The sequence below is a fragment of the Bicyclus anynana genome, chromosome 9, assembly GCF_947172395.1.
Source record: "Bicyclus anynana chromosome 9, ilBicAnyn1.1, whole genome shotgun sequence".
Classification (NCBI taxonomy): Eukaryota; Metazoa; Arthropoda; class Insecta; order Lepidoptera; family Nymphalidae; genus Bicyclus; species Bicyclus anynana.
The window spans coordinates 11,659,519-11,672,100 of NC_069091.1; the positions used below are offsets into that span (position 1 = coordinate 11,659,519).

Genomic DNA, 12,582 nt, shown 5'->3' on the forward strand with positions numbered 1-12,582 from the left:
TAGATCTACAATCGGCCTTGGGATCGGGGGTAGCTAGCAATTTTAAGGTTTCCGTAGATATCATGGCAAACTAAACTTCGTTTTTTTAGAATTGCAAAATCTTGTAAACAAATATGGCCGTATTCATCACTGACATTAGTTGTGACGTCATCCTAGGGATGGGCCGTTGATGAACTATATCGAGAATTAACTACTACTAATCGAATTTTATATCAATTGTAAAAAAATCACTTTACTTAAAAACTCACTTCTAAGTTGGCAACACTAATCACACAGTCAAAATACGCGCGATATTAACTATCTACCTCTTTCTGTTGCATATTAATTAATACCTATCAAATAACATTTTTTTCACTTGAATCTGTTTGTTATAAATTAAAAGAGTACTAAAAAATTTCGGCAGTACTTGTTAACGCATTATCTTTTTTTAACATATAAGTACGTAACTAACTAAACAGCGCTATGAAAAAATTACTTTATTCAAATTACTCAATTACGATATCGATACTGAACGGAATACATTCGATATTTACAATCGGTAAATCGTTAATTTTTAATCTGTGGTGACAATTTTACTTGGCACAACCTTAGAGAGACGAAACGTCAAATTAACATTTAAATGTAATCTGTGTGCATAATTTCGTGTTTAATTTCGTTTATTTCTAAAAATTTTGATTAAACCCTGTGTAAATTAAAAAAATGTTACGTTTGTATGATTCTCCATAGGTGGATTGTAAAGAACAAAGTGTTTGTGCGTGTTTTAATAGTTTGATGGTTCTGAAAACTATTATGAAAGTTTGGCATCGACAAAAGGGTTTGTTTATTTACCAAATAGCGCAATTCAATCTGGACATGGTATATATGGGTTTTATGTAGTACCTACTGCCATGTCCATCTTGTCCGTGGTTAAGAATGCTTATTTTGTATGAAATTGGCATCTTGGAACAGCTTTCTAGGGTTTCTCCTCTACATCACAGCCTAGTTGTGGATGATTTTTTTTTCTTGTCTACCACAAGGAGCGGGGTATCATCTTTAAAAATGATGTGGTTGTATGGATTATACCTTCCGATTCAGAGATCTGTTTGTGATAATCTATATTAAGTTTTAAGGCTCTTTTTCTTTTAAAGTCAAGTGATTTTACTAGTCAATCTATGTAGATGCGTAGGTATATTATATGTCAATCAACTATCACGATAAATATTAAAGTGTGAAAGATATCCATCAGATATTTAAAGTGTGAATAAACTTTGACGACTGCTGCAACCGTATCAGGTTGAAATGTCGGCCACCCATAAAATTCTCGAGTAAAAAAACCAACTTTAGATCAGCTTATTTTAAAAAGGGACAACCCTAAGTTGTAATGCAATAAATCACGGCAACGGAAAGGTATTGATCACACAGCAGACCTGCTGCAAAAACTCGGATGAAGGGAATGAACGAAACAACAAAATAACAATGCATATTCCGTATTTTTGCTCGCAAGGGATGTCGCCGTGAGAAATTGAGAGCGGTGAATAGAACTCGGCAAAGGCAGTGCTCGAAAAGAAAGTGATTTATCTTACTTAATCAGTTTTGCTCTTACATTTTCGCCGGTGTGCCTGCCTACGTATCTATCTGTTTCTTGAAAATGATTACAAGGCAAAAGATGAGATGGAACTTTCATTCATTCTCATACTTTTTTGTGTTTTATGCAGACAGGCAAAAAGGTTCCTTTCTTCAATTCTGACTCGTCACAATCACACTATTTTATCATTAAGCTTCTTCATTCGATAACTTTATTTATATTTTATAGTATCGGTTTTTTTCTTTTTTATCAGTATTTATTTTATTAAAGTTACAGTTTAGCTTAGAATTTCGAAGTCACCTTAAAATATTCGCAAAGATAACTTTATTGTTGGATGAACCATAAAGAGGGGTGCATAATATAGCCGTAGTAGAAAATTTTCACAAATATTTAAAATATTAAAAGAGAAAAAAAAAGAAACCAGGACGCTGCTTGAATATTTCTGAATTATTTTTTTTATTAAGCGAACCCTCCAATATTGAGGGCTCATACTTTGTGGAGGTACTCAACAGCATGATAGGTTAGGCTTAAAGGCGCTCGAGTAAATTCAAAAATACCATCTTCGGTTCCCCAGCTATTGTTGTATCTGACTAGTACCTGTATCAGTATGATTGACATGAGATTCCCAAGCGAAGTAACAATATGAAGTTGGCAAAAGATAAAATAAAAATGCCAAATTTTGAATATTATGAAACTGATTATTGGAATCCAACAACACTAATCGACTAATACTAAAAATAGCTGTATATGCAACGACTTATATTGTCCCGACGGTTTATATACCTTTTACATTCACGTAACACTCAGTGGCTTACCATGTCTAGGAGTATCCCCAAGTATCAAAATTTGTTGGGACGCCCAAATGAAGGGTAAAAATACAAAAATGCTCGCTTAAAGTAAATATGACAGTGACTCTACCTATGGGATGTTTCCAACTTTTGGGTGCACTCGAGAATAAAAGAGATTGCTATTTTTTAATTCTGTAATTTCTGAACATAAAAAAACTCTGCAATTTTTTCCCTGTCTTTCATGACATTATGAATTAAAATACAAATCGGAAGTAAAGAGTCTATGCAGTCCGGGGGGTCCGTATCATCGTACGGCTAATACGACAGTAGCTACGCCCCTGGTAAAATGTCATTTTGAATTTCACGAGTAGGTACACTAAAGTTATTAAATAATAATACCAATTAATTTTTACTTATAGACCGTTAATCAAACACGTTTGTAATTGACTCGTACCTACCTGATTGTCAAACTCAAATTCGTCAAAATGAATGACGCGAGATTCTCGCGAAGTAACAATATGGCCTTATTTCGCCAAGTGACACTATGTTGGCCAAAGATAAAATAAAAAGGCCAAATTGTGAATTAATAAGAAACAGATTATTATTGGAATTCAACAATACTCATCTGATAATTACAGATAGGATATTTATAATAGCTGCGTACGTACCTATCACGTTCAAGTTCACGTTAGGTCTCTAAAGTTAGATAATAATTAAAAGTTATTATTATTTTTCACTTATAATAAACTGTTAATCATACACCATATCTGCTTTAAAATGATTGACGCGAGATTCATGCGAAGAAACAATATGGTCTTATTTCGCCAAGTGACACTGTGTTGGCCTAAGATAAAATAAAAAGGCCAAATTGTGAAATAATAAGAAACAGATTATTATTGGAATTCAACAATACTCATCTGTTAATTACAGATAGGATATTAATAATAGCTGCGTACGTACCTATCACGTTCACATTCACGTTAGGTTTCTAAAGTTAGATAATAATTAAAAGTTATAATTATTTTTCACTTATAATAAACTGTTAATCATAAACATATTGACGCGAGATTCTTGCGAAGTAACAATGTGGCCTTATTTCGTCAAGTGACACTAAGTTGGCCAAAGATAAAATAAAAAGGCCAAAATTGTGAAATAAGAAACATTATATTGGATTCAAATTTGGCGTTATATTAAATTAGAGACACAGTAATCGATTTTACTGTATTGTAGTACCGACTACGTATACAGCGATGCCGTGCCCTACCAAGTGTGACATAATGAAGCGGTGTGAACACAATGACCGTGGGAATATTATGGTGTCTGTGAAAAACAATCCGTTACCTTAGTAGGTGCCAGTAACTGCAGTCCATACCAATATAATATAATGTAATATGCTCGAATTATCAGTACTTAATACTAATAAATCTTTAGAGAGGTCAATTCTGTACATGAAATATATTTCCAAAATAACTATCAGGGGATGATTAGTAATCGATACTGATGCCAAAAATGCAATCAGTAAAATTTTCGTCAGTCTGTCTGTATGTTCGTTATAGAAACAAAAACTACTCGACGGGTTTTAACGAATTTTTACGGAAACTCGTAAAATTATTCTTTATACTCCTGGGCAGGTTATAGTTATAATATACTTGCATCACGCTACGATCAATAGGAGCAGAGCAGTGAAGGGAAATGTTGGGAAAACGGGAAAAGTTACTCCATTTTTACAGCGATACTACTGTAAGGGCTGGATTAAAGAGGTCTAAGGGCGGACGAAGTTGCGGGCGTCCGCTAGTTACAAATATAAGGGTTCCTTGTGGACTACGGAAACCTAAAATCGATTAGTAAATGAGGTTTTTACAGTAACTAGAATGACAATAACCGAAATTGAAATTGAAGTTTTCATTTTAACTGTAAAATGTTCGACAATACTTACTGATGCTGCCTTTTTTATCTAGTTTAAATAAAAATACAGTTGTTAAAAACGTTTTCTGTTCTGTGGTTTTTAAGTACCTACCTATACCTACTTGTGTGTGTAAGTGTAGTAAGTAAGTTACACCTACTTATTAAGTCTTACCGATGACCTACTCCTCGATGGCGACAATCTCAAAATTGTTAAATAGACCATTATTATTTTTTTTCGTTAATTCCTGATCTTCTTCATAACCTACCTACCTGCACGTACAAGGTACTATTCAATAATACTATACGATAGATGTATTATGTTTTTATGAATTCGTAAATTGGTCAGTAAAATGAGCACTGAAGTAAAATAAAAATTAACATTATTAGGTAATTTATAAGCGCCATTGTTTACTGGATTACCTAGGTATGTACATAGACATTTACGAGTCTAATTATACAATTATTTACCTAAATATAACAAGGTTATCTCTAAAGGTTGAGGTACAGGTTGAGTAAGTATTTGCTTATTTCACGGTTTTCGTAATTAATTCAGTTAATAATAATATTAAGAAACTGACCTCGCAATAATTTAGCTTTACATTTTTTTCTGTTAACCAGGAAGATAATAATTAAACGTAACAAAAACGGTAAACTTGACTCCCAATTTAATCTTAGTAGATTACGTCTGAGTAACGCAACTGTAACGCAAGGTAAACCCAACTGTATTAACTAATTTTAATAATGTAGAAAAATATAACATAATTTTATTATTTAATAAATAAATAAACATCCCTGAACCATGAAATTGTGTGCCACAATAGTGCATATTAAAAAATACATTAAGGTTTTTTTATATAAATTCATGAGTAAAACTGCAACGAAATGTATTAAGGTACCTCTATGTAGAGAGCACGCACCGAAACTATGAGCTTACCTTATTTTGTAGAACGTAGCCGATCAATCCCAATTCGTATATGGGTCCCGAGGTCCGCAGTAGTTAAAATTGCCGCATTCCACTACAGCCGGGCGCGAGGCAGTCGCAGCCTCCCTATCGCAACCGGTTGTTTGCCGCGCAGTCCACGCTCACTGCGAACTCATCACTTAAACAGCTATTGAAACACTTGGATTAATACGATGACATCGAAATCATGGCTGCGCGGTGTATTTAACTCAGGTTCGCGTCGCATCAAACGGTAGGCTTCGACGGACAGGTAATGCGGGCACGGCGACGCGCACAGGACTGCCTCGCGCGACACCAGCGCCCTCCCGCGACCGCCCGCGCAAGCGCGATCTCGAGCTGCCAGTAAAAACCGATCTACAGTCTCATTTACACATACATACACTCGATATGAATTCACCATGTAACAAGCTCCTAAAATTTTAATGAATGCAAATACGTTGATGGAGGCATTACAGTTGAAACTGAACCCAACTTACCTACTCCTAAATATTTCTACTACGAATTTATTATGCCTTGCTTTCAGACTATATGCCTATATACCTATAGATAATGACTGTTTTGTATTGCTAATTATACAGCTAATAGATCGATATTATCAAACTAAACAGTGCTAAAGTGAGGATACATGAAGTTGAGCTACATATTGTATAAGTACAGCTACAGGTTTGACCTACTTGGATCCACACAAATATTTGAGCGGCTCTGGGAGTGGCACCTTTCCACCCCGAAAGCGTGACGTCCATCCAACTACGGCACTTCCGACATGTTACTCACCCCTCCTTGAATGTACTTATACGAATGCACGGTATTATGAAATGTTGCTTATACGAGTATAACGTAGAATCTTGTTATTTTTATAACGTTCTACGACAAAGAAATAGCACCTGATATAAAGCGTCTCAATGATGAGATTTTGATAAGATGATAAATAAATAGATACCTCATCATCATCATTAATAACAACCAATTTTCAGTTGAGTACGAGTCTCCTCTTAGAATGAGAGGGGTTACGCCAATAGTCCACCACGCTAGCCTAATGCGGATTGGCAGACTTCACACGATGTTTTTCGTTCACCGTTTGAGACACGTGATATTTAATTTCTCAAAATGCACATATGAAAAGGAGATGCATGTCCCGGACTGGATTCGAACCTATACGCCCTCCGAATCGGACGCAGAGGTCATATCCACTGGGCTATAACGGTTCATTAGATACCTTGCTGCTAAATATTCCCCTTGTACTACTGCATTGTTGTTCTAGTGAAAATACATTCATTCCGAAAATGCTGCATAATTCCTTGAAGATACAAAAACGTGCATCGTTGGATATTCCTCTTTTACAGATCTCCAAAAATTCAATGGCATATATCTTTGAAGGATATTATTATTATTCATTTTATTTGAGTTGATTTTCACTGCGCTATCATGTGGAACTCCACTCGGGTATATTTGCAGACATTCGGTTACCCAGAACTTTTAAACGGCTCAACCGATTTTCATTAAACATGTCTCAAAAAACTCATACATAAGTCACCTTTACTACAAAAAAAAAACTAAATTGAAATCGCTTCACCCGTTCGAGTGCTATATATAACACCACTTTTTTGCGTAGGGGTTTAAAAAATGGTTACATGCAATGGAAGTTTTCCTACATTGGTTTTCTCGCGGGCGTCTTCTAGTAGGTATTACATTATTACATAATCCATTCATAATTCATTAGCAACGCTTACGATAAAGCACAATCTTTGAAAGAAAATCTTCAAAATAAAAATAATTTATTATCTTGGTAAAATATGTAGCAGGTAAGCAGGTAATTATTCAAAATATTAATATGCACAAGTAGGTATTTGGTACAAGTAGGAATTAAACGCCTGACCTCTGCCCCAGAAAGTTAATTCGATGTTAACGGAACCCTAACTTTAATTTTGTGCCTTTTTATATAATATACGAAAAACTTACTTGTTGGTAAAAGGTACTGTGTGTATAAACTAGTGAACGCCTTCGAATACGTCCGCGTGAAAAGTTTTTTGCAGATGCCGCGACAAGATAGACAAAAAAATTAAAATCTTTATTTATGTTTTAGTATCTTAAAAACAACTATAAACACTGGGGAAAACACAGTTATTTTAAAATCACAGACAGTAACTTCAATTTTATTTATACATACATCGACTACAACGTAGTAGTACTACAATGTAGTAGTATTATAAGTACTAACTGTTTCACTATTTTGTCTGCGCTCTCATTTATCTTATTTCATATGCACATCTTTGACAGCCTCCATAGCGCAGTGGTACGCGCAGTGGTTTTATAAGATTGAGTATCTTAATTCCAAGTCTGGCTGGTGGCTTCGGCTGTGGCTAGTTACCACACTACCGGCAAAGACGCGAATACTTACTTACGTAAAAAAGTCGTACCGCCAAGCGATTTAGCGTTCCGGTACGATGTCGTGTAGAAACCGAAAAGGGTGTCGATTTTCATTCAACTCCTTACAAGTTAACCCGCTTCCACCTTATTGCATAATCACTTACCATCAGGTGAGATGGTAGTCAAGGGCTAGCTTGTAATGAATAAGAATAATCTTTAGAATACAAATATTTTACTCCACGTGAAGTAAAATATTTGTAACTGTGGCTTAAAAATGTAAAATCATTTAAATTACAGTAAGCTGAGTTTCAGTATTCTTGATATTTAAGTTAAAACTGTTACCTACAATAATATAGATAATCCAAAATAACATCACTTGTTAGCTAAAAATACCTATTTGCTAAAAATACAATTTTTTTTCCTACTAAGCTGGTTTATTCTAAATTCTAATTCACATTTAATTAGTTAATTAATTATATCTTATATAGAATCTATGATACGTACTAAAATAATACGGAATGTTTTTTAATAGTTAAAAACAATAGCAAAGTAGATATTTTATTATTACGAACTTATTTACAACATTAAAGAAATAATTAAAAAATTAATAATTAATATAATAAATAAAGAAATATTTTTTATTTTTTTTAGAATAAGAAATAATAACGGTTAAGTGCGAGTGTTTAATATTTTTATATTCCGTAGGTCCATGCTGACATAATTTATATGCATAGTTATGTCATGGTCATGTTACTATACTAAAGCCATACCTTAGGAGTTAGAACCATAGGACTTCGTAAAAGAGTATTGATTGGATATTATTTTTAAAGCTTTGTTTTCTTGATATGCCTCTATAATTCATCAGTATGGAGGTGGAATACTCTAAGATCATTAAGTATGTCTTGTGTCATTGTGTATTGATCATTATGTACGTATGTAGAGGGATACGGTTAATACACACAACACGGATACACAGAATACACAGAATCAGTTACGAGTAAAAGGTTTTCTAATTATCAGTACGGGATCCTAAAAGCCGACCACGCGCGTTTTTTTTTTAATTCCAACAATAAAAACATAATTTACACAGTTGATCGAACCTTTAATATATTCCAAAACTAAAATTTACAGTTACATTGATAAACATTTATTCGATTTAATGATATATTCTATTAAAAGTAATATTAAATTTATGTATGCAAATACATGCTGATAAAAGCCAGTCGATCGAAACGTCCAAATAAAGCTAATTGCAGATTGACATAACAGACGCAACCTAAAAACAGTCTTGTTATTTATTTATAACTTAAGTGAGTCAATAACAAATATTGTTATTAACTTATTATTGATATAGAAAAATAGCTAAACTCATGCACCGTGAGCATGGGATGCGAGTGCCTCATATTTTAATGAAGTCTGAAAGTTTGTCGGCCTATATAAGCTCCTACGTCTTACCTAATTATTGAATTAATGAGTTTGGACTAATTAGTGAGTTTGGACTGTGGTGACATGTTCCGTGTCTAGGGTTGCCAGGTCGCCAAACCCAATAGCTGGACAGATTAGCCAGTTTGGTCGGACATAAGGGTGAAAAGGCCGGACACTCTCATACGGACACATTGTTGAGAATGTTGTGTCTCTGTAGGTAATACGACAAAAAAGTATGTAAAATAAGTTTTTTTGCTATTATTATAAATATTGTTAAATTCTAATTAAATATAAATAAAATCGAACCAGTTTTAGTAATTTATTATTTAATCATTCAAATAAAGTCATTAGTTAATAAAGTCATTAAGTTCTAGAAATGTAAAAAGACTAGCAAAAGCCGGACTCCGTTTGTTTTGGCCGGACACGCAATCAAAAAGTCTAACTATGTCCGGCTTTATGCAGACGCCTGGCAACGCTAGCTGTATCACACATAATATAATTAAAATCGGATTTCGATTTATAACTTTGTGTTAGTTTCCAGATTTCGTATTTTATAATTCTTAGGACTCACGTGCCTCGTACGGTATGCGATGAACCTTATAAAGACGTGACAATAGCATTTCTGATTTCTAGTTAATCACAGTTCTCAAATAGGTTTTCCAGTTAATCACAGAAACATACACTGCACTGATGGCAAAAAATGATGAGATTTAGTCTAGGTTACAATACTAGGTATGGTCGAATAAAAAGAAAATAAAGAATATCGAAGAAAAACCTAAAATCAAAATATTCTATGAATTATTGTTTATAATACACTTGCGTAATAGGCGTACTACAATTACTATTTATGTTAAAACGATTAAAATCATATACATACGTATAAATGAAATACATATAAATAAAATACATACAAATAAGTACAATTGAAGATTTGTCTGTCTGTGATTTCAAAAAACTGTGTTTTTTCAAGTGCATACACGATACTAAAACATAATCAAACTTTTTTAAAATTTCAGGCAGTCTATCTGTCTGTCTTTTTATTTATCTTTTGATTTTAATGAGAAGATAAAGAAGGTTATGGAGGAACAATATAGGCAACTATGTATACCAGAAAATAACTTGTTTTCCCGCGGTGTTTGACAACAACAGAATTTCACGCGTACGAAGTTGCAGGCGTTTGCTAGTTGCGTCACATAAAAGACATCAACGCGTGACAACTAATCATAATAGCCCAAATTGTCATTTGCAAAAATGTAAGCTACCTAAAATATTTGAATTTTTCTTATTGAAAATATTTTTAGACATAGTTGAAATAGATCTAATATTCTGAAATAAAAACGAAAAATTTTGTTAAGCCTGCTCAGTAGATATTCTATCTGTTTCATTTTAACTTGAAAATTTTCAGTGCTGTGAATGTGATATTATTTTTTTACTAAATAATTAATAATCTTAATCTTACACTCAACGTTCACAAGTGCGTGACTCCACTCAAGATCCTTCTCTGCCATTCTAGGGTCTTGTTTTGGTTATAGTTTGATTTGTTAATTAAGTTGCCCTGACAAATGTAAATCATACAATCAACCTTTTGTTCGACATTGATTTTCACATTTTTTTGTAATCAACTTCTGAGTCTGCTAAAAATACCTGGCGGCATGGCAGCGTGAGACCTATTCTATTTCTACATGCCTACATATAAAGACAAATGCCTAATGCATATTATATATAGACAAAATAATAAGTATGCCCTAATTCGATAAGTTCATGTGGTAATATAGACTTATTTAGAAATTTACAATCATACACTGACACGCGCTGGATATCCTTTACTTATGTTAAAAACCACATTAGGTATTAGAAAGTAATCAAATAAAAAAAAACGCTGATCCACGAAAATAAACATATTTATAAGCTTCACTAAATAGGTATAACTATAAATGAACGACACTGTGTAATTGGCCAACCAGACATTATCAGATCGACCGAGTTTCGTTGACACTCGAGATTGAAAAATATTTTTCAGATACGTAGGTAAGGCAGGTAGGTATTTCGATTTCCGGAGCGAGCCAAAACGACAAAACCTCATTAAAATGTTGTGTTATACTTATACGAGTAAATCAACGTATGTATGGAAAATGTTCGTTGCATATTTTCAACTAGCGGACGCCCGGCGGTTTCACCCGAATAGTTCCCGTCTCCGTGGAATACGAGGATAACAGAAATATAGTCTGTGTTACTCCTTTAAAAAATCTTAATATAATATTGTTAAAAAAGAAAAAAATACATTAGTTACAAGTAATTAGACAAAATGTAAAAAGATTAGCGAATAAAGGCCTTTATTATTTACTAGCAGACGCCCGCGACTTCTTCCGTCCTTAGACCTCTTTAGTCCAGCCCTTACCGTAATAATGCTGTAAAAATGCGGTAACTTCTCCGGTTATCCCAACATTTCCCTTCACAGCTCTGCTGAAATGAAATTAAAAGTATACCTGCCCAGGAGGAGGAATAAATGTAAGTTTCGCAGACAAAAAATTTACTGATTGCATTTTTGGCATTATCGATCACTAATCACCCCCTGATAGCAACTCTCTACAGAATTATTACCACCTCTCTACAGAATTATTATCAGTAGGTATCGATTATAACATCAGCTAGGTACCTGTCAATCTGTCAGTGAAAGTATCCAGTATCCCGTCAAAATGAGTCCAGCCGTTTCAGAGATCTAGGCCAGAACAAACAGAAAGACCGACAATAAAAATAAGAAATCGATATTTATAAGCTAACGCCGAAGCAGTTTTTTCCTTAATGCGTATTCCATCCGGTTCCGGCCTGGATCTCTGATACGGCTGGACCGAAAATTTGTTTATTTGTATTTTGTTTATGTACATGATGTAGATAAACATAGATGAGTAGCTGTAGGTATATAACCTACCTGCCAATTTTAGTGATGTGTTTAAAATCTGTATCTGTACTTAATAAAACGAGGTAAAGTTTGTGATATTGTAATCCTCTGGATCTAATCAACCGACTTTGTAAATTCTTTTGCCACTAGAAAGCCACGTTATTTGTGAGTGTCATAAGCTATATTTTATTCCCTCAATATCGCTGTTGAATCCACGGTGTCGGCTAGTATACAATACAGAGGTAAAATTTTATTTATATTTTAAAAATTGTACTGGAAAATTCTACAAAAATACGTATATTTATATTAGTTATTCTACTATTATCTATTTTTTACTATATTACGTTATTATTTGCATTTATTTATTATCTAAGTTTACAGGTTAATTCGCAGGCACGCTTATTGTATTATTATTTATAAGTAAGTACAGTAGGTGTATGTAGTATTTGATGTTCAGCCTTGTTTTCTTTGGGTCTAATGTCATTAGACACGCTTATCAAGCATCGAAGGTAGACGTACGGCCTTGACATATGCGATAACAGAGCAAGTAGAACGGATAGGCCTCATTTGCATTTGGATCCTAAACATTTGCATACGTAAGACGGTACTGATGTAATACTTGACGAAACACTTCTACAAGATAAAATAAGTAATTGATGCAGGTACACTAAAA

The 12,582-nt window shown here is 33.7% G+C and overlaps 1 protein-coding gene across 1 annotated transcript in view; it reads right to left on the reverse strand.

The window, feature by feature from the left end:
• Positions 1 to 5,509, reverse strand: part of LOC112043935 (protein turtle) — a 101,391-nt gene extending 95,882 nt beyond the window's left edge. Inside the window, exon 1 of the mRNA XM_052883350.1 lies at positions 5,192 to 5,509. The gene's annotated coding sequence lies outside the window, so the exon portion shown is untranslated. The remainder of the gene's footprint in view (positions 1 to 5,191) is intronic.
• Between the last annotated feature and the right edge of the window lie 7,073 nt (positions 5,510 to 12,582).